The sequence below is a fragment of the Macrobrachium nipponense genome, chromosome 18 (genome assembly GCF_015104395.2).
Source record: "Macrobrachium nipponense isolate FS-2020 chromosome 18, ASM1510439v2, whole genome shotgun sequence".
Taxonomy (NCBI): Eukaryota; Metazoa; Arthropoda; class Malacostraca; order Decapoda; family Palaemonidae; genus Macrobrachium; species Macrobrachium nipponense.
This window is the reverse complement of record NC_087211.1, coordinates 65,883,097-65,910,651: the sequence shown is the minus strand read 5'-3', so window position 1 is coordinate 65,910,651 and position 27,555 is coordinate 65,883,097. Positions and strand designations below refer to the sequence as shown.

At 35.9% G+C, this 27,555-nt stretch overlaps 1 long non-coding RNA gene across 1 annotated transcript in view; it reads left to right on the top strand.

The window, feature by feature from the left end:
* The first annotated feature begins 15,112 nt into the window (after positions 1-15,112).
* The window catches only part of LOC135196771 (uncharacterized), a 28,425-nt gene continuing 15,982 nt past the window's right edge, over positions 15,113-27,555 (top strand). Inside the window, exon 1 of the long non-coding RNA XR_010310468.1 lies at positions 15,113-15,329. This is a non-coding gene — a long non-coding RNA (uncharacterized LOC135196771). The remainder of the gene's footprint in view (positions 15,330-27,555) is intronic.

The following is a 27,555-nucleotide window of genomic DNA, read 5'->3' as shown; positions in this document are numbered from 1 at the left end:
TCATCCTAACTTTTTCAATCATTTCCTTGTATTGATTATTTATTGATTATTTCTTGCAATCTTCCTTTACGCAAAATTTTGTTTAGTAAATTTATCTTGAAATTAACATAATTTAATTCGTTACGCAAACGAAAAAAAATATTTGACAAATTTCTTCATACAATTACTTAAGACATCAAATAAATTTACTTTATATCCATGTCTTGTAATATGTATTCAGTCTGTATGTTATTATTTAAAAAAAAGAGAACGAAAAGGCAAAGAGTAAGAAAAAATATTCCCATTAAAATGTTTCACTACTGAAGCAAACCTCAATTGATGTCAGAATTGTAAATCTCCTCCGAGGAGATACGAGTATAGTAATTATCTTTGTCTCATAAAATGCAAAAGAGAATTGTGTAACTATATATTTGAACATAAAAAATTTTCTCAAAATTTGACTACCGCTAAAATCCACTTAAAAGCATTTTGATGAAGTGAACGATATTTGTCTTGTTAATAATAAAGATTAGATATGGAAGCGAGTAAGTGAAATGTGGCTTCATATTTCCGTAGAGTTGTTCCAACGCAATGCAATTTCCTGATGGGCAAGAAGTTTATATACAATTCCATAAATGGAATAGAAACTGCATGTATGTATGTATGTATGTATGTGTGTGTGGTGTGTATATATATATATATATATATATATATATATATATATATATATATCTATATATATATATATATGTGTGTGTGTGTGTGTGTGTGTGTGTGTGTGTGTGTGTTTGTGTATGTGTTTGGACTAGTAAGGTAAGTTTTATGCTGTTGAGATTTCTATCCTTATGAGCCACCCACCCCCTCGAACCTTGCAAAAAAAACTGTTATCTCTAATAAAAACAAGAAATAAAAGACATATTACACAGAGCAGCAACGGGGGAAAAGGGAGATAAGAATTTAGTGACCGAACTTGAGGTACGTTCCTTCAAAGCAGCATCGTACTTAAAAACATAGGTTTATTAGTTGCTGAGCCTTCGTGCGTGGTCAGAAAAGCGAAAACTTTCATGAATGACTCGGTTCACAAAGGTCTTATTGCTGTGTCGGCGTACACTTGACTGTCAAAAGTCAAAGTATCTTGTAAAATGTTAAACTTATCCTATATTTTAGCTATTTACTTGCGGAGGGAGGTCAATAGTTCCTCTGTGAAGTCGTCTGTAGTAAGGTTGAAGTCACTTGGAAAAACAAAAAACTGCTGTGGATGTTCTGATTCTTTGTTTTCAGAGAGAGAGAGAGAGAGAGAGTTGTGCGTCTACCTGTGTACAGGTAAGAGAGAGAGAGAGAGAGGGGGCGTTGTGCGCCTACCTGTGTACAGGTAAGAGAGAGAGAGAGAGAGAGAGAGAGAGAGAGAGAGAGGGGGGGGTTGTGCGTTTACCTGTGTACAGGTAAGAGAGAGAGAGAGAGAGAGAGGGGGGGTGTTGTACGTTTACCTGAGTACAGGTAAGAGAGAGAGAGAGAGAGAGAGAGAGAGAGAGAGAAGGTTGTGCGTTTACCTGAGTACAGGTAAGAGAGAGAGAGAGTGGAGAGAGAGAGAGAAAGGTTGTGCGTTTACCTGAGTACAGGTAAGAGAGAGAGAGAGAGAGAGAGGGAGAGAAGGTAGTGCGTCTACCTGTGTACAGGTAAGAGAGAGAGAGAGAGAGAGAGAGAGAGAGAGAGAGAGAGAGAGAGAGAGAGAGAGAGAGAGAGAGAGAGAGAGTTGTACGTCTACCCGTGTAGAGAAGGGAGAGAGTATTGTACGTCTACCAGTGTACGAGAGAGAGAGAGAGAGAGAGAGAGAGAGGAGGAGAGAGAGAGAGAGAGAGAGAAGAAGCTGTGTAATAAACACATACACTAATGCCCGTATAAATAAACCCCGCAAACGTTATTTAAAAAAAAAAACTGAAACGACGCACATTTACAATTTCTAAAGCAGTAAATAATTGCTCATCGCGCCGTGCTGTTTGTCCTTTGGCGTCGTCTCCCGGCGACGTGTTTTGTCATGCAAAATAGCGGACGGCGTAATGCGGTAAATTCTGTCCACCTCGAAATCGGGGATGGTTCAGAAAAATGTCGCGGAAATACGTGAGCTTTTCGGGGGGAGAATTTCTTGCAACCCGAAATACAAAAGTTGCACCATTTTCAAAACGCGGCCTTCTGCATTAAATATTCGCGAGGAATTTTTATTCTTCACACGATTAAGGCGCTAGAGAGAGAGAGAGAGAGAGAGAGAGAGAGAGAGAGAGAGAGAGAGAGAGAGAGATAAAATTTTGGCAGGAAAAAGATAATCCGCACATGATCCTCAAACAAATTTTTTTTTCCTTTTCCCCTTAACCCCCTTAACCCGCCCCCCCCCCCCCCTTTCTCTCTCTCTCTCTCTCTCTCTCTCTCTCTCTCTCTCTCTCTCTCTCTCTCTCTCTCTCTGTCCTTCCCGCTTTCTATATTTACTTTTTCCAGTATCCTCCAGCACACCATGATTGTATAGAAGGAATAAAAATAATAATAATAATAATAATAACAATAATAATAATGATGATGATCATGATGATCATGATGATCGAAAGAAGAAGAAGAAGAAGAAGAAGAAGAAGAAGAAGAAGAAGAAGAAGAAGAAGAATAAAAAGAAGAAGGAGAAGAAGAAGAAGACCCCCAAACGAATTGGTAAACACAGCATCAAGTTTCCGTCGGAGCATTTAGCCGACAGACTACGATGTGGAAAGCAGCGTGCGGGCGTTGCCATGGCAACGGAAAATCTTCCACTCACGCCCAGTCTCTCTCTCTCTCTCTCTCTCTCTGCACATTTTTCTGTCTGGATGTCTGAAAGTACGTGCGTGGTTTTATCGGAATGAAATTGCGCTCTCTCTCTCTCTCTCTCTCTCTCTCTCTCTCTCTCTCTCTCTCTCTCTCTCTCTCTCAATAAATTAATTATGGTTTTAATTTATATTCTCTCTCTCTCTCTCTCTGTGTGTGTGTGTGTGTGTGTGTGTGTGTGTGTGAGTTGTGTTTTAATTAATATCCTCTCTCTCTTTGTTTGAGTTAAATATTTTCATCTCTCTCTCTCTCTCGTTTCTCTCTCTCTCAATTAAATTAGGATTTTATTTTATATTCTTTTCAGTGTGTGTGTGTGTTATGTTTTAAATAATATCCTCTCTCGCTTTGCTTGAGTTAAAGGATGTTTTAATTTATCTCTCTCTCTCTCTCTCTCTCTCTCTCTCTCGTCTTTGCCTAACCCGCGTACATTCCTGTCTTGTACTAGAGCAAGGCTCCACGTTCGTATGCCTGTCAGCCAGTCGGCTACGGACAAAATAAAAACCTGGCGAGAAAGACCGCTGGTACGAACACGGAATGGGGAAAGCCAGGTGGCCTGAGAAGGACGTGATACACATTCTTGATCGGGACCTTAGGCCGACAGGCTTAAGATTCTCTCTCTCTCTCTCTCTCTCTCTCTCTCTCTCTCTCTCTCTCTCTCTCTCTCTCTCTCTCCTTGTGACGTCTTAGGGCATCTGTAAAGCCTCCGATTCACAGCTGAAAGGACCCGTATGCGGTCAAGATACTAAAAGGACATAAAAAATCCTACGTTTTCGTCAAACTAAGTGAGCACCACTGGTTGACCTAAACTGTGATTGAAAACCTCGCGGTTTCGTTCACTGTTTTAAGTCGCAGCCACTCAGGGAGACACAGGGGATGAACACAACAACAGACGTGATTGAGTGACTGGTCAGTATTCAGTCAAGATGAAGAGTATTATAATCGAGCCCAGTAACGAAAAACTTTTTTTTCTTCCTCTCTCTTTCTTTAATTCTTGAGGTGAAAACTTTTATGGATAGAGTCAACAGACTAGAAACCCAAGATGGCTCCAAAAGGAAGGAAACCTAGAGAGAGGGAAGGGGGGCGGGGGAGAGAGAGGGAAATGTTATAGGAAAAGGTGATAAATAAATGAATATGAACGAGCAGAAAATAAGACCGATACACATCAATTCAGGAGACGTACGTCAGCTAAAAAGAAGGAATGATTTTGCTCCTCGCTCGAACATTTGGAGATCAGAAGATTCCACAACTGCACCAGGCACACTATTCCACATTCTAGTCGTAGCAAAAATAAAACTCTTGGCATAATGAGAAGTATTAAACCTTTTACTAAAACACGAGTAAGCTTTTTTGCAGATATACTCTGTGCCTGTCCTACATGAATTTCTTTCTGGTTTTGGCGGATCTCTCTCCACCACAAATAAGGATGAATAACTGATCGTTCCCCAATTCCTGTATAACTAAGAATTGCAAAATAACTGAATTCCCTTTACTTTTGAGGAAACGCACAGACACCTTGACGCTTCTGAAGAGCCAGTGATAAAGAAATATAAGAAGTTTTGTATTTGAGATTCTCGTCACGTGTACATTCACACTTACGAACGTATAGTGGAGCCGACACATTCAATGTATAATAATACGTATATAAAAGCATACATACACAATATACATATATATAAATTATATATAAAGTTGGGTACGTGTTTTCTGCTCATGCATGACAGCGCAAGTGTGCCACTGAATATTCCAAAATGCTTCAAAGAGTAAGAATTTAATATATTCTGAATGGCTACCTTTCCGGGAAGGAAAATCTGAAAGGACTCAAACAAGAGAGAGAGAGAGAGAGAGAGAGAGAGAGAGAGAGAGAGAGAGAGAGAGAGAGAGAGAGAGACTTTAATAAGACTTTGGGCCTCGCAAGACTAAGTTATTAAAAGTTATTATTAAATCAACCAAAACTTTCGTCAACATGGCTTACTTGGTTTTTCCAAAAGTTACATATTAAAAACAAAAGACTGTATGAGGATATAAAGTGCCGGACGAGATGATTCATCTATTAATAGAGTCAAGGTCATAATAGATAGAAGCATAAATACATACTCACATGTTTAAAATACATATATATATATATATATATATATATATATATATATATATATATATATATATATATACATAATACACATAAGTATATTGTATATATTTATGTATATAGTGTAAATGTGTATATATGTGTATGTATATGTATAGTATGTATGTATATATATATATATATATATATATATATATATATATATATATATATAGATAGATATATATATATATCTTCTATATATATATATATATATATATATATATATATATATATATATATATATGTGTGTGTGTGTGTGTGTGTGTGTGTGTGTGTGTGTGTGTGTGAGTTTTTTCTCTATGTTTGTATTTCTAAATGTAGATACATTTATGACGGAGCTGTAGATTTATATAGAATATCTAAATCAAAACCTATACCCTTCAGAACCGTAAGAATATTATGAAAGAAATAAGCAACAGACGAGAACTCCTCTTCGACCGTGACCCTGCTATTTTTAACTTTGTTAGGCAAACATCTTTCCTTCTTTGACAAACAAAAAGTTGCGCAACCCGAAGAAGCAGCATCTCTTCGAAAATAAACATGTTAAGAATTTTTTATCAAGGTTGTCATATCACTCCTGAAATAGAAACAGACGATCAACAAACTTAATTATGAAATATTTCCAGATTCATTGTTGATTTGAGTATGCCTTGTGACCTCCTTCATAAATGGACAGAGTCCATTGGTTATTGTATTCTTCAGTATTGCAATACTGCTGACAACTACCTACTTCCATATCATTCTTTTAGAACGTCTGAAAATCAATATAAGTTAAAGCAATAAATCATCTTTTGGTCAAAATATATTATCTGTTTTTTTGTTTTTTTTTTTTTTTTTTTTATACAGAATCCGCCCATTACTATTAAGGACATTTTTTTCCATGCTAAGTCATTAAAAAACCAAATTATTAACATGATACAAAACCTCATTCTGGGACATTCAAAATAAATAACATGATACAAAACCTCATTCTTGGGTATTCAAAATAAACTGATAAATTGATCAAATGTATTTTTCTAGGGCATCAAAAACAAATTTATAAGATTATACAATACCCCATTCGGGGGCATCAAAAACAGGTTGATAAAATGATAAAATGCATTATTCTTGGACATCAAAATCAAATTTATAAAATTATACAATACCTCATTCTGGGGCATCAAAAACGGGTTGATAAAAGATAAAATGTATCATTCTGAAGGGCATAAAAGAAATTGACAAAATATAAAAATACCTAGTTCTGGGGCATCATAGACAAATTGATATAATACCTAGTTACTCCAATTCAAGCTCTACCAATTTCCCCACTCCAATTTTTCCCGTCTACATTACTCTCATACTGGACCCCTTCATGGCGTACCATTCCACACCCCTCCAGTCTTTTAAATACCCCTCCATACCTCCCACTCAACAATTCACCCACTTTCCTACCCTTTCTCCAGATCTCCCATCACATACCTTTTTCCAACCCTAACTGCCTTCCATTTCATCTTCCTTTCTCCTCCATCCCAGCCAATCACCTGGCCTCCCATCCTAATCCTTTGGTCTTTTTTTAATCATTCCTGTCTTCCATTCTATTCCCCCATTCCTAAATCCCACCTATGATTCTCTTCCCTTTCTACTATCCTTGATGAACCATTTGGTTTCATCAAGGAAAAAGAAAAGAGGAAAAAGGAAAAAGTAGAAAAGCAGGAAAGAACGAAAGGAAAAGAGAAAAAAGTAAAAGAAGGAAATAAGGAAAAAGTAAAAAAAAATCGAAATAAGGAAAAATGGAGAAAAAATAAAAAAAGAGAAAGGGAAAAATAAAAAATTAAAAAAGAAAATATTAAAAAGGGTAAAAAATAAAATGAAAAATAAAATAAAAAGGCAAAAAAAAAAAAAACAGCTTTGGACTTCCATTTTCATAAAGCCTACAAAAAATATATAAAAATGAATGAGAAAATATAATGAAATTAAAAAAAACTTGAGCACAGAGACAAAGGGGAGGGGGGTGGGGTGTTGTGGCAGAGGAGCGCAATGCTGGCCTTTTATATTTATTAGCGTCGAGGTGGGAGACAATAGCAAGACAAATCTTTATGGTTCGGAGTTTTTTTTTTTTTATTCCGTGGATTGGGATACGGAGATATTTTTTCAGTTTGGTTCATATACTACTACGTACTACTACTACTACTACTACTACTACTACTACTACAATAATAATAATAATAATAATAATAATAATAATAATAATAATAATAATAACATCAGCTACCTTGCAGTAATAAGTGGTACGAGCACCCAAACCTGAGGGAGTGATAGAAAACGATCAGGCAAAAGATCCTCTTTGGGGGACTATGGTATCAGAACGGATAGGGTGGAATTGGCGTGCAAAATAGACCAGACGTGACGTTGATTGACAAAGTCAAGAAGAACACTCATTGATGTCGCAATACCATGGGACACCAGAGTTGAGAGAAAGAGAGGGAAAAAATGGATAAGTATCAAGATCTGAAAATAGAAATAAGAAGGATATGGGATATGCAGTGGAAATCGTACCCATAATCATAGGAGCACTATTCACGATCCCAAGATCCCTGAAAAGGAATCTAGAAAAACTAGAGGCTGAAGTAGCTCCAGGACTCATGCAGAAGAGTGTGATCCTAGAAACGGCACACATAGTAAGAAAAGTGATGGACTCCTAAGGAGGCAGGATGCAACCCGGAACCCCACACTATAAATACCACCTAGTCGAATTGGCAGGACTGTGATACACCAAAAAAAAAATAATAAATAAATAAATAAATAAATAAAAAATAAATAAATAAATAAAATAATAATAATAATAATAATAATAATACTGTCGTTGTTGCTGTAATATATAATAATAATAATAATAATAATAATAATAATAATAATAATAATAATAATAATAATAATAATAATAATAATAATAATAATGTGTAATGATAGCTATAAGAAATAATAGTAGATAGGGTAGCGTAAAAACAGACCTTACAGACCTTACAGACCTTACATTTCGTTCGGGTTGCCCCAGGTCCCTCAGTGTGAGGCGCCTCTAATGTTTACCAGAGAGTTGCTAGTACATCTTCCGGTATATTTTGCATCTTCCAATCGTTGGTTGGGTCTGGGATGCAGTTTAGATATTTGTCGAGCTTATTCTTAAACACATCTACGCTCACTCCTGATATATTCCTCAGATGAGCTGGCAACGCATTGAATAGACGCTGATTATCGATGCTGGTGCGTAGTGGATTAATGTTCTGTGTGCTTTCCATCCTTATTTTTCCTGTATAGTTTTGGGCACTATTAATCTACCTCTGCTTGCTCTTCTGATATTTTTAGTTCCATGATATTTTCTGTTATTCCTTCTATCTGTTTCCATGCCTGAATTATCATGTAGCGTTCTCTTCTCCTTTCTAGACCTATATAATTTTAAGGATTGTAGTCTTTCCCAGTAGTCTAGGTCCTTAACTTCTTCTATTCTAGCTGTAAAGGACCTTTGTACACTCTCTATTTGTGCAATATCCTTTTGATAGTTGTGGGTACCATATCATATTGCAATATTCAAGTGGACTACGAACATATGTTTTATAAAGCATAATCATGTGTTCAGCTTTTCTTGTTTTGAAGTGCCGTAACAACATTCCCATTTTTGCTTTACATTTTGCCAACAGAATGGCTATTTGATCATTGCATAACATGTTCCTATCATCATCACACCAAGGTCTTTAACTGCTTCCTTATTTGTGATTGTCTCATTATTAGGTCCCCTATATGCATATAGCTTTCCTTCTCTGTCTCCATAATTTATTGATTCAAATTTATCAGAGTTAAATACCATCCTATTTACCGCTGCCCAATCATATACTTTGTTAAGGTCTCTTGTAGAGCGTTCCTATCTTCATCACAAGTAATTTCCTCTACTTATTCTTGTGTCATCAGCGAAACTACTCACTACCGAATCCTTAACAATTACTGTCTATGTCTTCAATCATAATAACAAACAGTATTGCAGCTAGCACCGTACCTTATGGCACACCGGATATTACCTTGGTTTCATCCGATTTCTCATCATTTGCAATAACTATCTGTTTTCTGTTTGTGTAAAAATTCTTTTAACCATCTTCCTACTTTATCACGATCATTATTGTGTTTCTAATTTCTTTGCTAATATATTATGGTCTACTTTGTCAAAAGCTTTTGCAAAGTCTAGATAAACCACATCTGTTTCATTTCCTCTTTCATATTTTTGAATAAGTTCTCACGGTGGACTAACAGTTGGGTTTGTGTACTTTTTCCGGGTACGAAACCGTGTTGTCCTATATTAAACAAATTATTTTTTATTAAATGTTTCATAATATTTTTCTTCATTACCCTTTCATACACTTTCATAATATGTGATGTTAGACTCACAGGCCTATAATTACTTGCCTCTAGTCTTGATCCACTTTTGAAAGTAGGGGTGATATAGCTAATTTGTGCTCATCATAAATCTTGCCTGTATCTACACTTTGTCTTAATAATATTGCAAGTGGCTTTGCGATAGAATGAACTACTTTCTTTAACAAAATAGCAGGGACTCCATCCGGCCCTGCAGCAGCTCCATTTTTAATTTCATTAATTGCCTGCACAATATCAGCTTCATTAATTTCTATGTCAGCTAAATATTCACTATTTTCGTCCCTTACTTCTATATCATTATCTTCATTATCTATTCTAGGGGTGAATTCTCTCTTATATCGTTCTGCCAGTATGTTGCAAATTTCCTTTTTTTCATTCGTTAATCTCCCTTCAATTCTCAGAGGGCCTATTTCTATTCTTCTTTTATTCATCTTCTTCGCATATGAGTATAATAGTTTGGGGTTTTGCTTGATATTTACTAGGGTTTTTTCTTCCAAGTCCCGTTTTTCATTTTCTTTTGATTGTATAATCTTTTGTTCTGCATTTTCTATCTTACTTTTTAGTTCTATAACTTTCCATGCATTTTTTTCTTTTGCAAGACCTTTTTTTCCACTTTCTGTATTTTCTGGAACAAGATCCTTCTGTCTCTTGGTATGCATGAATGATGTTTACTTTTTTCTTCTTTGGTATATATTTATCCACTATTTCTCCAATATTTTTATATAATATCTCCGTATTTACCCTTATGTCATCACTTACGAAAATATTATCCCAATCTTTGTTTAATTCTTCATAATTTCTGACCATTTTATATTTTTACTGTAGAAGTTGTATTTTCCATATCCTTCCCACTTTTTTCATTTCTTGCTTATCTCTATTTTCACTTGCTTTGGAATGAACTGTTAATTCTATGACATTATGATCTGAAATACTCGCATTTATAACTATTATTTCTTTAACATAATTCATCTCGTTCACAAATACTAGGTCTAAAGTATTTTCCTTTCTTGTTGGCAGGTGATTTATTTGTTGAATGTTGTATTCTAGTAGCATATCTAATAGCTTTTCAAATTGCCTCTTATCTTCTGCACTACTATTACTCTCTTTTTATATGTATAAGTACAACCACAGTCCTCCTATTCGTTCTTTCCATTCTACGAAAGGAAAGTTGAAGTCACAGATAGGGAGAATAGTCCAGTCCTTGTGATTTCTACATATATCATCCAATTTTTCAATTATTAAGTCAAACTCTTTAGTATTAGGAGGCTATATATTACTATGTTCATCAATTTTTCAGATTCAAATTCTAACCGCTATTAGTTCACATTCTGAGTTACTATATTTCTCATATATTTTCCTTGTTTTTGTCTTTCCCATATATTGCGGTCCCCCTTGATTCCTATTTTTTCTATCTGATCTATAAGTTTGGAACCCTTTTATTTGATCATCATCCCAGTCTCTGGGAATACCAGGTTCACTTATATTCATTATATCTATTTTCTTTTCATTTTGGGTTAGTTCTTCTAAGTACTCTATTTTTCTTTTGAGTTACTCGAACTAAACTAACCCTGCGCATTCATCACTATGATGGTTTGCGTGTTTTCTCCTTCATTTAATATTGGTAGTAATAAGGATTTTCCCATGTCTCTTTCCTGTTCTGGTATGTTGTTCTTTTTTTCATTTCCAGAAATTCTGACATTAAAAAATCCAACTTTTCCATAATATTGATCTTCCTTCATCATAATTATTCATTTTGTGTCTGAAATCTGCAATTTTCTCCGTTTCTGCAATATCCTCTTGCATAATAAATACATTATTATCTCTTGAGTAGAATTTCGGAGCTGATGCTTTGAAATTTTTTGTGCTGACACCTCTGCATATCTCATTGGTGGTTTGCTTTTCTCTTTTACCTGATATTCTTGATTTCTCTCTTTATTTGTTTCTTTCTTATTTTGGATTTTATTACTTGGTTGGTTATTTATTTGATTATGATTCATGGCTACAGGGTGCATATATTTGCATTTTTTGTCGTCGAACTTACATCCTTTTCCTTCTTTTAGGTTTTTACATATTTTTGGATGCAGATCTCTGCAATCATCCCCATAGCCATCTAAGTATGCACATTTGTACCATATATTTCATAGTTTTGACATACCTTAGGATGTTGTAGTAACATCTTTCTCCAAATCTGCAATTCCCTCTTTTCAAAAGGTTGCAGATTTTTAGTCTTTCTTGTCTATTTTTTCTTTTTTCCTCTTTCCCGTCATTGTGTAGATCTGGGTAGAGCCTCTTCGGATTTGCTTTTCTGTTGTCATATCGTTAATTTATTTCTTCTTCGTAGGTATGCTGCTTTATTGCCTCAATATGTAGTATCAATGAGTATCTCTGCATCCAATTTACTTTTATCTTGTTCTTTGTTCCTTATTTTTTTCTGTCATTTCATTTTTTTTCTTTGTTTACTTCTCTTCCGTTTTCCTCTTCTTCTTTTTCTCTTCTTCTTCCTCTTCCTCTTCTTCTTCATCCTCAACTATTTGTACATTCAATCTGATTTAATAACATTGTCTATCCATGATAGACATGTTGAACAAAAAATTCTTGTATCTTTTCTCAAATCTTGCAACCTACCTCAGCACACTGTGGATGGGTCGGAATGTTGCATGCAGCACATTTTTCTGATTAGGATTTTGGTGGATTGACTATATATGCTATACCAAACCTTAACACAGTTTGCATGCTTTTGGCATTCTTTTTCCTTTAATGCATCAATTAGGATATTCACAAGATTCACCTTATTCATTTTCTTTGTCGGAATATGTTGGTTTATGTATATTTTCTTTGATGAGTCTCTTGACCACTTGGATTTTATTTGGAACTTCTTCAATTATTTTCAAGATGTTTTCATTAGATTTGTTACCAGTTTGAAGGATATATCCTTCTAACTATATCTATGAATGCTTTTGTATCTTTTTGGTTAGGGACTGTTGCTGATTTCATAGATGAGAAATGCCAGTTCCCTTCCTGCTACCTCATCGTATTGCGAATCTGCCAAGCAAGCTAAATTACGCCACCTTTTCCCGCAGTTGGAACTTACTGCCATCTTGTTCTGATTTCAGTATTACACTTGTTAAACTAACTTAGAAGACGCTTTATCCTACTATTTTCACACTAATCTTATCACCGATAGTTCACGAACACTTCTAGATATTCTCAAATTCTAGTCGTATGTTAAACTTGTGATAGCTGTTGATTAATCTGACTTCACGCGGGTACGTCTCACCAAGCAAGATGGCTACTACGAGAGAGAGAGAGAGAGAGAGAGAGATGAGAGCAGAGAGAGAGAGAAGAGAGAGAGAGAGAGAGAGAGAATAATCAAAGTACAGTGAAAATAATGAGAAAGAGAAGAGAAAGAGAAGGAGAGAGAATAATCAGAGTATGTGAAAATAACGAGAGAGAGAGAGAGAGAGAGAGAGAGAGAGAGAGAGAGAGAGAGAGAGAGAGAGAGAGAGAGAGAATTGAGCTTTGGTGCTGTGAGCCAGAATTTGATCAACAAAACCTTGGTCACAGGAAGCTGAACCATAACACACTCGCAATTAAAATCTTAAGACCGTCATAAAATCTTTGACCTGTGACCCCTCACCAAACTTACTCAGCTTCTAGCAAGAATGCAGCTCCGCCTCCAGGAGGAGGTATTGACATGTTAAATTATTGAATCCGCCTGGAAAAGGAGGAATTAACATGTTAACCCCACCTAAAAGGGGATGGGGACAAGATAAGGAAAGACCGCTCCACGCATCAAGAATCCAGTTGGGCGGAGAGCCAGATCCTACACTGCCTAAGGAGGTGGTGCCGAATTCAGAAATATTGCCAGGGTCCAAAAGAGATTTATAAGCTTTATAGTTGTAACTTGTACATGTACTCTTTACCACAGTAATGAAAGAAACTCTGCCGTTCGTCTCATTCAAACTTCTCCTGAGAGACTTAGACTACAAAGATTATCAATCTAGAACGAACATTAAGAAGAAGCATAAAGTCAAACAGAACCAGACTGCAGAACTAATTATCAAGAAGAAGAAGCAGGTAAGCGATCATATAACTCGAACACTCTACTTCACAAAAACGCCCAACATAAAAAATTGTGCCAGCGCTTGTGGATCCAGGAGACGTAACGTGCAGTGAAGATAGTTAAATAAATACACATTTCGAGTTACAACAGTGATAATAATCGACAAACAGAACTTAAAATGAATAACGACGGAGAAGAATAATAGTGATCGATAAAATCCTGCTTGAATGGAATGGAATATGAAGTTTAGGCTTGAAGCCAAGCACTGGAATCCATAGGGATATTCAGCGCTATAATGAAACTGGTTTGACATGAATATTTATGTTGTGTATTTTTATAAACTAAATAAATACAGGCGATTTTAAAATTATGATAAAACGGATATCCGTCATAAAAATTATAACTTCGCATTTCGTGAATGCAAACAAGAGTAAAAAAACTTATATATACATGTACCATAAACATACTCATATTCATATAGTATGCTTATATAAACAACTTTAGTGTATACACTACACTTTGCAACGTACTGGGCGGTCAATATTAAATTTCATTAAAAAGATTAATGTCTCTAAGGAATCCAACAATTCTATTAACAGCTACATCCGGACCAAGCAGTTCTACTATATCCCTGCCAACTAACCCATGTCTCTGTCGTGCCGCAGAATACTTATGGCAATGGCATATAATGTGTTCCACAGTAAGAGGAGAGTCACACTGCATACAGACTGGTGCAGGTACCCCTCCAACAGGAATCGGTGGGTTCAATCGAGTATGGCCAATTCTTAGACGACATAATACAGTTTCTACTCTACGATTTTGTTGGAAACCAGAGGGCCAATGTTCAATACTTTGTCGGATCTTCTTGTACTTTTTATTGTTGGTCAGATAGGGAGATGACCAACGTGCTTGCCATTTATTTTAACATATGAACGAATAGTCCATTTCATGTCAGTGGAAGGAATATGGTGGAAGAGAATGCTTCTTTATTAATGACATCTCTTGCTTCATGGTCAGCAAGTTCATTACCAGCAATACCCACATGGAAGGAACCCAGCAAAACTGGACAGATTTGAATTTGGAAGCAAGCCTATATAACCATTCTTGAATACGTTGAACAATTGGATGTTTAGGGTTATACTGCTGAATGGCCATGAGTGCACTATAAGAATCTGAGTAAATGGTGAAATTATTACCCTGTAGAGTAGAAGCAAATCTCCAGAGATTTGGCTAATGCAGTCAATTCAGCCTGTAAAAAAAAATGGATGCATTATTTGAAAGTCTGCCCACATACGAGTTATTACTATGAACAACAGCACAACCAACACCACTTGATGTCTTTGATCCATCAGTGAAAAGTTTAACAGAACCAGAATGCTTTCGGTCATGATCAAGAAAACAAGCCTTCACTTCTTGGACATTAACAGATTTTTTAACAACAGTTTTTTTACAGACCGATGGTTCTGGGGGTCCCAAACCAAGGAGGCAGCTTAGAGCAATGTATTGCCTAATTTTTTGGTCTTTAATAGGCACACTGTCATAAAATCCTGCTTGAAGACGTTTTGTTATCCCCTCGAAGAAAAACAACGAGACGTAGAGTGTTATGAAACGAAAGCATAATAAGTGTGCGACGCAGACATAACATCATCGAGTCGAAACGTGGAACTGCAGCAGCCGACAAGAACTCAGATTTCTATAAATAATCTGTTAAAAGCGGACGAGTGTATTGCAGATCAACGAAAAAAAAACATTCCCGTTAAAGAATCAACGTTACTGAAGAATTTTCGACAAGGACGAACCTTTGCCGAACAACGAAACGAGAAAACAGCGTCAGTCAAGATTGATTGTGAAACACAACAGGTGAATTCGACAACGAAGCAGTGATATCGGAAAAAGCAAAACGAACAAACATACGTAAGTGCGCTGGAGCTGAATTTTTTTATTTCTCTCTCTATAAGAGTGTATGAAAAGATTACGTATTCTTTCTCTTAGAAAACATCAAACTTTTTTTTAATTCTCTCTCAATAAGGGTATAAAGATTTAAAAAAAAAAATATTTCGATAGCTAGGAAATCTTAGTATTTTTTTTACACTCAGTTGGTAATATATGATTTTTTTGAATACTTATGTATTTGTGTTCCATTTGTTTGGATAATTTCTTTTAACAGGCTGTGCACTTTTGAGTTCAAATTAACGATTTTTTTATATATACTAGTATACTTTTGAATTAACAGTGTATGAGAAATTTTTTTAGGTACTGTTGTGCATAGTGAACTATATATATAATTTTTCTTTGAATATTATGTTGTGTATCATTTTGTTTGACTAATTGTTGGTGATACTTTTATGCCCAATTTCACATATGATTTTTTTTATGCTGTCGTGTAATGATGAGTAGCATATGTGAATAATTTTTTTTGGGGGGAAATGCATAAAGCCTTAAACGAATTACTCGCCACTGTCAGAGATAACTCATACAATTTAAGACCAACACCAGACAGACGTAGTAGAATCCCAGTTCAAATTTCACAAACCTTGGTAATTCAGGGAAATACTAACCATAATAACTCAAATAACAATAATCATAACAGTGCCAGTAATACTAATAATATAATTACTAATAGTACTAACACGTTTCGAAACAGAAGAATGAATCAGGCAGCTGTAATAACACAAGCCACACGTTTCTGTGGACAAGTTGAAGCTTCCAATCCAGATAAAAGTAAATTAGAAGCATATACAGTGAATCATTGGTTAGCTGATGCTGACAGCCGCATATCTTCAGGGGGAATAACAGATGAAAGAGCTAAAATTAATGAAGCCTTGCTTCTCGTTAGTTCAGAACACGGTGATGCACATAAAACTTTGAATTCTGGTAGTTTCAGCAAATTAACTAAATAATTGATGAATTCAAAAACCAATTTGTTTGATGCTAGGGGAACCCGTGAGTAAAGAAGATACATTATATAATATTACTAAGTTCCTCAATCCCCAATATGAATCCATGGCAGAGCTCTACGCAAATGTTGAAAATGCCATGGACAAAATAATAGAAGACTTGAAGTCCACAAACATCACCATTGGAGATAAGACACAGTTTGGTGATGATGAAAGGAGATTAGATGTAAAATACGTCTTAAAATACTTGGCACATGGAAACATATATAATGCTCTAGGAGAAAAGGAAAAGAAGGCTTTTCAAAAAGTTAAAATTGACCCCAAGAATAATAGCCTTCAAACATTAAAAACAATGAAACAAGAATCACAGAAGGCAGAGATAGATTTTTCCAAGGAATTTGTAGGGGTAATAGAAAAACTAAATGAAAGGAAAGGCAGAAATAATAACCATTCAAATAGAACGAATAATAATGCCGGACAAGAAGGGAATAGATCCACTCCTTTTCAAGGGAAATATAACAGAAAATGGAATCCTAACCTGAAAGGAAGACAGAATTATTCAAGGAATGGTCCACCCATGACATATAAGCCAGGTCAATCTGCAAACACAAATAATTCAAGTCAAGGAAACTATTCAGCTCAAGGAGCAAGACCAAAGGCAGCATGTGAAAATTGTGGTTATACAAATCATTCCACTAATAAGTGCAGGAAGCCTAGAAGCTGTGCAATTTGCAAGAAGGTTGAGGCATTTCACTAAAAGCTGTTGGTTCAATAATAAGGGAACCAATAAGGAAATAATAGAAGTAAGTAACAGGCGCCCAATTTCACATAACTCTTCAAGCCAGTGACAATTAACCCCTTCACAGAAGAAAGAAAATAATTCCCTTCAAGATGATAGAAGAGAAAAAGAAGGAATAGCTGGTATGGAAAATGAGGGTTCATCCGCATTTTCCTGCATAAATAGGAAAGTAGTAGTATTCTCCAAGAGAGAAGAAGAAATAAACAGAAAGGATTTGCCTATTGTGAAGATTCCAATAAGTGGAAAGACATGTACTGTACTTATAGATTCAGGCAGTACAGTGAATATAATAGATAAATCAACTTTAACCAGATATTTAGGCATTTCAGAAACTCTGATTCAGAGTCAAAATAAAGTTATAAAGGGAATAGCGGGTAAACAAATTAGAAGTCAAGGAAAAGTGAACTTGGAAATAGACATTATGTCACACAAATTTGTCGAAAGTTTTCTAGTTCTAGAAGACAGATTTTTTCCCGCACAAGTTTTACTCTCATTTAATTCAATGAGAAGATGTGATATAATACTAGACAGCAGTGAAGGAAAGATTAGCCTGAAAACAGGATAATCAGAGGAGGAGCGTATGTTCTGCGCTTGACGAAGAAAAGCCTCACCCAAATCTGATCAATTTGTCTGAGACAGTTTCGAGAGAGACATACGAGAAAGGCAAGATAAAATAAAAACAGATAGAAAAGAGAAATTTCCACCATTACACAATACAGAATCAATGAAATGTGCACATATAGATGATATATACTCAGATTCAAGTAATTACTTAGATATAAATAATGGTGATCACCGAAACTCTGAATATATCGAAAATCAGATACACGTACTAATAACTGTAGCAATGTAGTAATGAGTTACGGGGATGAAAGGAAAATACTAAATGAAGTATTGCTATTAGATAAAATAAAGAAATCAGATATAAATAGTATAATAGAAGTAACAGAAGAAACCACTGAAAATGCAGAACTTTGTTATTTTTCAGACATAGAAGATGAAGAGATATGTTGCGCTGGCACAGCTGATGATAATAAAGTACAATTTATACTCAATAGAGCAGTAACTTTAAATCCAAAATGCTTAACAAAAATATATTTAAGAGCAAAAGAGAACGTAAGGGCTATGGATGTTCTATTGTTGAGCGATGAATTGCCAGATTTTGTCAGAATGGATAATTCACAAGTCCACATGAATGGTGATAAATGTGAAGCTTCTGTCCAAAACTATTCAAATAACAGACGAACACTATAAGCAGGCACTGTCTTTTGCATAGGAATACCTATTAACAATCCTTTACTAACAGTAGAAGAAAAGGCATTTTTCTCTATAAATGGCCAAAACTCTCAAATAAATCAGGAAGTAAATAAAACAGATTTTCCAGAAAATAGAAACAAGTTGATTCAAGTGCTAGAGAAATATACAAATGTAATAGCTGTAGAAGTAGATGAACTAGGAAGCACGAATATCCTACAACATAAGATTTTGTTAGATGATGGAGCCAAGCCATTTTTTATTCCTAATTACAGATTACCAATAAGCCAGAGACCCATAGTTGATAATTTGATAGAGGAAATGGAGAGATGGAGTAATAATTCCTTCTAAATCTCCATATAATTCTCCATTGTTGCTTGTTCCAAAGAAAGATGGCAGTTGGAAGCTTGCAATAGATTATAGAAAATTAAACTCCAACACAGTTCCAGATAGAATGCCGATGCCGGTAATTCAAGATATGTTAACTCAATTAGGAGGGGCAAAATTATTTTCATGGCTAGACCTCCTCAGTGGACATTGGCAAGTACCTCTAGATGGAGAATCCAAACAATTCCCAGCCTTCAGCACACATAAAGAACATTTACAGTTTAAAGTAATGCCATTTGGACTTACATCAGCTCCTTTAACGTTTGTTAGATTAATGTTACAAATTCTAGGAGACAGAAAATGTTGCAGTATATTTAGACGATGTAATCATTTTTAGTAAAGATTTAGAAAGCCATCTCAAAACATTAGAATTGGTCCTAGAAAGATTAAGAATGGCAGGACTAAAAATTAAATTAAAGAAATGTCAGTTCCTCATGAAGTCATTAGAATACTTGGGTCATGTAATTAGTGAATACGGACTGCGCATGCAAGCAGGTAAAATAAAGGCAATAATTGATTATCCAGCTCCCACTAATTTGAAAGCATTAAGGAGATTCCTTGGGATGGTTGGATGTCATAGAGAGTTTGTAAAAGGATTTGACCAAAAAGGATGTTAAACATGACTGGCAGAATGAACAAGAAACAGCCTTTCAAACATTAAAGAGCAAATTGACTAGGAACCCTGTTTTGGTCTACCCAGATTTTTCAAAAGTACAGGGCTAGGAGCTGTATTGTTACAAAAGGCCAAAACTAGAATGAGGGCAGTATACTATGCCAGTAGAGTTTTAAACCCAGCAGAAAAACACTATAGTACAACCGAAAGAGTGTGTTTAGCTTTATTTTGGTGTTTAAAGAAATTTAGACACATACTTTTAGGTCATAAAGTTAATGTGCTTACTGATCACAAACCCATTTGTGATTTGTTTAAAAAGAGAACTTTCACTAACAACATGAAGTTCAATAGATGGTTCCTTAGTGTATTAGAGTTTGCTCCAGAGTTCAGATATATTCCAGGGAAACTTAACACCTTGGCAGGTGCATTATCCAGATCTCAAGAAGAAACAGAAAAATGTATTACAACTAATACCTTTTGTTTTAGTTGTCAAGGGGTAGATCTAGGTTTAGAAAGAGTGAAAGCAGAACAAGATAAAGATCCAGAAATCAGACAAATAGTAGGACAGCTACTAATAGATGAATCATTAAAACCTGATTTTCAGTTAATAAAAGGTTTGTTGTATAAAATACCCACAAAGAAAAATGGTTGTTCTCGACTATATATCCCAACAACACTAACCAGACAAGTTTTAGAACACATCCAGGAATTAAAAAGACAACTAGAATCAAACAGAAATTATTTTTGGCCACATTGTAGTGAAGATGCCAAAACCTTTGTACAAAATTGCGTAGTTTGTAACCAACATAAAGGTAACGTAAATACAAAAGCTCCACTTGAAAAATATCCATCAGAATTAAAGCCATTTCAATTAGTAACTATGGACTTTTGGGTCCATTTCCAACTAATATTAGAGGAAACACACAAATATTAGTCTTCTTAGACTATCCAACTAGATATGTAGAAATCATACCTGTAAGAAACAGAGATGCAGGTACAGTGGTTGAAGCTCTTAAATCTAGGAATATAACCAAACTTTCATGTCCTCAAGTTCTATCTGACAATGCTGCTGAATTTACTAGTAATCTTTTAAAGAAAATGTGTGAATTTTATGAAATAAATAAATGTCAAATAACAGCTTATAAACCCAGTTCAAATGGAGCAGCAGAACGAACTAATCGTTAAATCAAGAATCTCCTGAAAACTTCAGTAAAACCACATACAGAAGATTGGGACTTAGCTCTTGAAGACGTACAGTTCACATTGAATAATACTGTAAATGAGACGTTAGGAGAATCTCCTCATTATTTGCTATATGGCTATCAGAAAAGAATGCCAAATACGTTATTAGATGATGAAACACCACCCAGACATACTTATAACTATGATGACTATGTTGTATGGAAAACCAGACATACTTACGAGACTATCATGCAGACAAGAGCTAGACTAAAAGACGTACATAAGACTCAAGAAAAATATTATAAAAAAAATACCACTAAACCAGACATTACAGTGGGTACTCAAATTTATGTTCAGAATCGTGTACTAGAAGGTCCAAATGTAAAAGTTTCTCCCAAATTCACTGGGCCATATAGAGTAATAGAAATGTTAAAATTAAATAAATACAGAGTAATAAATGAAAATGATCTAAAGGAAAAGGTAGTTCACTGGAATCATGTACAGGTAGTGAAAACAGATCCATGGTCTACTAAAGATGTAGATAACATAAGGAAGGAAAATACTGTAGAAAATCCAATTACAACGAGGTATCATCTAAGAAACAGAAAGAGGTAAAAATGTGTGTATATAGCCATATGTAAATAGTGTTGGACTGAAAATATCATAACTATGATGTATATAGTGCAATTTATGTGTCTATATATAAAGAAAATCTGATTAAGTCTAATTTTTGCAGAGTCAAACATGCGGCTCATCATAGCACTAGTTTTAATTGGACTCATCTCTTCAGGAGTGGAGATAAGAAAAGGTGCCCTGTTAAAAAGACATGGAAAAGTCAAAATGATCAAGGACCTTGTAAAAGTTAGTATAGATATTTCCACAGTGCTCAAACGCGAAAGTGAACTAAGAGAAATCCAAAATGGTATTAAAGCAATCCTACAGAAGGGTGATAATAACAGCGCCATGTCATTATTGGAAAAGCTGAGCATGAACATAGATAACACACTGAGAACAAGGTCCAAACTATCCCTCTTGCCCTTTATTGGAACTGCTCTAAATCAATTGTTTGGAGTTGCTCCCGAACCAAATGTAGAACAAGAAAAGGAAAGAATTGACAGACTGGAAAAGTGGGCAGCCGTAAGGGGTACCGTGATAAATAAAGTGACTGCCTCTCACAATCAAAATGCAGAACAAATAGAAACATTGAAAGTCTTCATAAGTCAAGTAAATCAGAATGTAACAAAGGAACTCAATAAGATAGAAAATATACAGTTTTTGAATAACTTTGCACTGGAAAGTGAAGTGATGTTACAGGAACATAAAGAAACGCTCAACGCTGTCTTACTTGCTTACAAAGGTATTTTGAGCCCAACCCTAATCACTCCAAAAAAATCAGAAGACAATAAGTTTTTTATATAATTAAGAAGCATTGTACACCTTTAGTAGAAGATATTTTCGTGCACTATAATTTGATAGATGCCAAAGTAATCCATGACAGAATTATTTTAGTTCTACCTTTCAATGCGAAAATTTCAAATGTGCTAGTTTCTGTATATCCCTTTCCTGTGTATATTGAAAATCAGAATTCACAGAAGTGATTCTGTACAAAATTCTTTCTATTCTCCTTATGATTTGTCTTTCTTTCACGCTGGTATTACAAAGCAGCTGTCCAATATTTATAGTGCTGTAGGTCGTCAACGGAATTTCAGGCTGGGGCCTGTTCCCGACCTACGAGACACACCTGTATACTTGTTGACGACCCCCAGCCTTTGATAACAAAGTGTGTCCAATAACATATGGCAATTTGGAAAAAGACCCTGGAGTGGAGAGGCATTCAGCAGTTTTCAAGAAGGATACATCAAGGATCAGTTGCAAGAGCTTAGGGAGAATAAAGAAGCTGCATTTGCTGGTGTAAGGAGCACACAAAAGACACTTCAAGAGACCATAAAGGGTGAGTGGTACAAGCAAGTTGTTGGGCAAGTCAACAGTAGAGTAAACTTTGATACAAATCGTAACATGGTCAACTTTAAAAATAAGTTTGAGAGTTTATTCAGTAATTCTGTTTGGATAAAATTTAGCAGTAAGGATAATATAAAGAATATCTCAAGTAGATTATTGACTAGGGATGAACAGCAGCACTAGGGCCAGGATTAAATTTCTGTGTAGGGACTACAAACAACATCAACATAGAATTCAACGGCAAGATTAACTACCTTAATGTTGAACATCACAATGATTTAGCTCCTTTTCTCAGAGAAGTGATGAAAGCAAACTTAGAGATATCTTGCCAAGGACATTCAGTATCGCTCTGAAGGGATTAAAAAGATACAAAGATATTAGAATTATGAAAGCTGACAAAGGGGGTAGCATTGTTATCATGAATAGTTCAGAATATAGGGTTAAAATGTACAGGCTACTAGATGATGAAGCTACTTATGCTAAAATAGAGAATCCTCCAACAATCCAAATGCTTCAGAATACCTTTAATCAGAATGTGAAGAAAATAATCAGTAGACTAGGTAATGGGAAGGACATTCTATGCAATAAATCATTCTCAAGTAAATTACCTGAACTTGCATATATATATATATATATATATATATATATATATATATATATATATATATATATATATATATATATATATATATATGGCAGCCCCAAAATACACAAGGAGAGCTGCCCACTTCGCCCTGTTGTTTCAAGTAGGAAATCTCCTAACAAAAACTTAGCTGTGTGGTTAGCTGGAGAACTAAGAATATACTTAGGTATATTTTCAGAATCGCATATTAAACATTCAGTAGATTTCATAGACAAAGTTAAGAAAAATAACATAAAGGGACACATGGTTAGTTTTGATGTAGTAGCATTATTCACCAATGTCCCCTTAGATAAAGTATTAGAATTTCTTCAGACTAAACATAATGAGGGTATTTTCAATCAAAACAGAAATAGGCGTCTTCCTTGAGTTGATTAAATTGTGTGTCAGTGATACGTATTTCACGTTTGAGGGACAAGTTTACAAACAGAAATATGGAGTAAGTATGGGGTCCTCAATATCACCTATACTCGCTAACATCTATATGGAATATTTCGAAACCAATCTAGTTCCTAATATTAATGTCCCTAACTTAAAACTGCAAGGTTGGTGGAGATATGTGGATGATATTTTTGCTATTCTGCTAAGTGATGAAAATGAAATAGAAACTTTTCTAGACGAACTCAATAAGTTTGATAACAACATCCAATTCACTTTAGAGAAAAGTAACAATAATAACCTGCCCTTTTTAGACATACTCATAGAAAGAAAAGAAACAGGATATGAATTCACCACATATAGAAAGCCCACACACACAAAATCATATATTAATTTCTTCTCTTTTCACAGTCATGATATAAAAATAGGTGTTCCACCAGGTTTATTTCTTAGGGCAATGAGAACGTGTGACCCTTGCAAGATAGATCAAGAAATAAATTACATCGATAAAAGCTTTGATGCATTAGATACCCGGAATGGTTCAGAAAAAGGGCACTCAACAAAGTTAGGAAGATTTTTTACAGAGCAAATGTAGAGAGTATATGGAATAAAGAAAACAAGAAAATAGTTGCCCTCCCTTTTATGCCAAAATGAAACAAATCACTTCAAAAATGAAAGAAGGTAAATATAAAGTTGTGTCTACCTTTGATGATACGGTAAAAAACAAAGTATGTAAAAATAAATTGGAAGGAGAAGACAGTAATACAGATGATGTAGGGGGGTAATACATTATCAATTGCAGCAATTGTGGAGACAAATATGTGGGGGAATCAGGTAGGGGAATAAGGACTAGAATCCAAGAACACAGAAGGACAGACAGTACAGCTTAACTCTCAGGGGAGTGCTATAGCTAGGCATTGTTGGGAAAATGACCACAGGATGGATTTTAAAAACAGTAGGCTTATATACAAAAGCAATAAAATCAGTCACAGGAGGGTAGTAGAAGGAGCACTCATCAGAGATATTAAAGTAATAGAAGGTCTAAAGCTTTTACCTCAAAAGATCCCATAAGCTGCGCTTTGATATTAAAAGAAGCTAAGATTGACCCTTCTGACCTGGAGATTAGGTTTTCTGCCCAACAGACTTTTGGTGACCACTCACTTGCCCATTGACCATCAGCTCAGGATATCAGAGGGACAAGAGGGGATTATCAACTCTCAAGGAAACCAGAACATCCATCACATAAATGACAGCTCAACAAGAAGTTCCAGAAGACTACTGGGCCTTGACCCAGGCTGACAACATACGCATCTTTTGAAAATGGGCCACAGATAGGGCCTGAAAGTACTCGAGTGTGGAGCTAAAATAAAACGTAAATACTTATAAGTAAACACGTTATACACAGTGATTTTGTGGGTTTCTTTTTCAATCTTCAGAAGAAAACTGAAAGGAATTTTTTTTTTTTTGGTAAAGACACGGACGTCAGTCAATTAAGCATTATGAATCCCTTAGCTAATATGGGTCGCGCGTTAGAAATTGGGGTAGAGGGGTTCGAGGGGAGTTGTAATGGCCCACAGGTAGATCACTGGATGCAAACGAATGAAGGAGATAATCGAATGAATAGTCACTGCTTTGAATTCTAGTGGGAGCTGTGAGAAGATGGGGAGTGAATACCAGATAGAAGTAAAAGTTAAAGACTGCTATTCTCTTCTGTTGGGGCATTCATTCACTCATCCATTTCTTCATTCATTCGTTCGTTCGTTCATTCCTTCCTTCATTCATTCATTCCTTCCTTCCGCCCTTCATTCATTCATTCATTCATTCATTCATCCATTCATTCCTTCCTTCCGTCCATCCTTCATTCATTCATTCATTCCTTCCTTCTGTCCGTCCTTCATTCATTCATTCATTCATTCGGTTCCTCACTGAGTGAGGAACCGAAATCCCAACCTTATATACTTTTCGTGGAGATTTTTCCATAATTGTTCCTGTTCAGTTCCTGATTCCACTGGAGGAGTTGAATCAGGAACTGAACTGAATTTTGAAAAAATCTCCACGAAAAGCATATAAGGTTGGGATTTCGGTTCCTCACTCAGTGAAATTTGCTCGTGAGTCGTGAGACGAAGCGCTATGCACACAGGCAACTTGTCTGAACTAAAGCAAACCCAGAGATGGCCCACAGGCGTGGAAAGCGAAAGCGTGGAGATGAGAGGGAGACAAAAAACTCCCCTAAGAGGAAAAGAGTTCAGTCCTCTAACATAGAACTTGAAATAAGCAAAGCCGTGACCAAGAGGATGCTAGATGATGAGGACGACTCGGGAACAACAAGACCTTTCCCGAAGAAAATCAAGCTTGACCCAGGAGAGATGATTAGGTTGCTGAAGCCTAAGGACATCAGGAAAGGCCGCCTCCTTGGTGAAGGATCGTATGGTAAAGTATTCAGGTGCAAAGTTCGAGATGAAAATGGACGTTGGCAACAGACCTTACAGACCTTACAGACCTTACATCTTGTTCGGGTTGCCCCAGGTCCCTCAGTGTGAGGCACCTCTAATGTCTACCAGAGAGTTGCTAGTACATCTTCCGGTATATTTTGCATCTTCCAATCTTGGATGGTCTGGGATGCAGTTTAGATATTTGTCGAGCTTATTCTTAAACACATCTACGCTCACTCCTGATATATTCCTCAGATGAGCTGGCAACGCATTGAATAGACGCTGCATTATCGATGCTGGTGCGTAGTGGATTAATGTCCTGTGTGCTTTCCTTATTTTTCCTGGTATAGTTTTGGGCACTATTAATCTACCTCTGCTTGCTCTTTCTGATATTTTTAGTTCCATGATATTTTCTGCTATTCCTTCTATCTGTTTCCATGCCTGAATTATCATGTAGCGTTCTCTTCTCCTTTCTAGACTATATAATTTTAAGAATTGTAGTCTTTCCCAGTAGTCTAGGTCCTTAACTTCTTCTATTCTAGCTGTAAAGGACCTTTGTACACTCTCTATTTGTGCAATATCCTTTTGATATTGTGGGTACCATATCATATTGCAATATTCAAGTGGACTACGAACATATGTTTTATAAAGCATAATCATGTGTTCAGCTTTTCTTGTTTTGAAGTGCCGTAACAACATTCCCATTTTTGCTTTACATTTTGCCAACAGAGTTGCTATTTGATCATTGCATAACATGTTCCTATTCATCATCACACCAAGGTCTTTAACCGCTTCCTTATTTGTGATGGTCTCATTATTAGGTCCCTTATATGCATATAGCTTTCTTTCTCTGTCTCCATAATTTATTGATTCAAATTTATCAGAGTTAAATACCATCCTATTTACCTCTGCCCAATCATATACTTTGTTAAGGTCTCTTTGTAGAGCGTTCCTATCTTCATCACAAGTAATTTCTCTACTTATTCTTGTGTCATCTGCGAAACTACATGGTGTTTTGAAGGTGCCGAAGGCCGATGGCCTTGAGAAAAGAAGGAAATTTTTCGAGGAGAGTCTCAGGCTTAAAGACTTGCAAGGAATACCTGGAGTGCCAATTTTGTATGGGAAACGTCACACGAAGAAGGAGGCGGCCATTGTGACATACTACAATGGCAGAATTACTCTCCAGCGATTTGTACGCAAGTACGCTGGAGATGAGGCCCGAATCTGCCTTCTGTTGGCTAAAGTGTCCGCAATTTTAGAAGACATTCACCGGACAGGACTTGGACATAATGACCTGCATGGAGCCAACGTAATGGTCGATGAGATTACATGCCCGCAAGACCCTATGGCCACTATTATCGACTATGGCTTTTGCCTTCCATTCGGAATGATTTTGTTCCGAAACCCGGTTCGTGACTTTCAACACTACCATTACGATCCCGTGTTGAGCCGAGACTGTGGGCGAACAAGTCCTCAAACGGACATTTACTCATTCGCCCGGCTCGTTGAAACAGAGCTAGGATGCCAGAACCATCGGCGACTGAACACTCTCATCAAGAAGGCTCTGTCGCCAAACAAAAACCGGCGCCCATCTCTGGA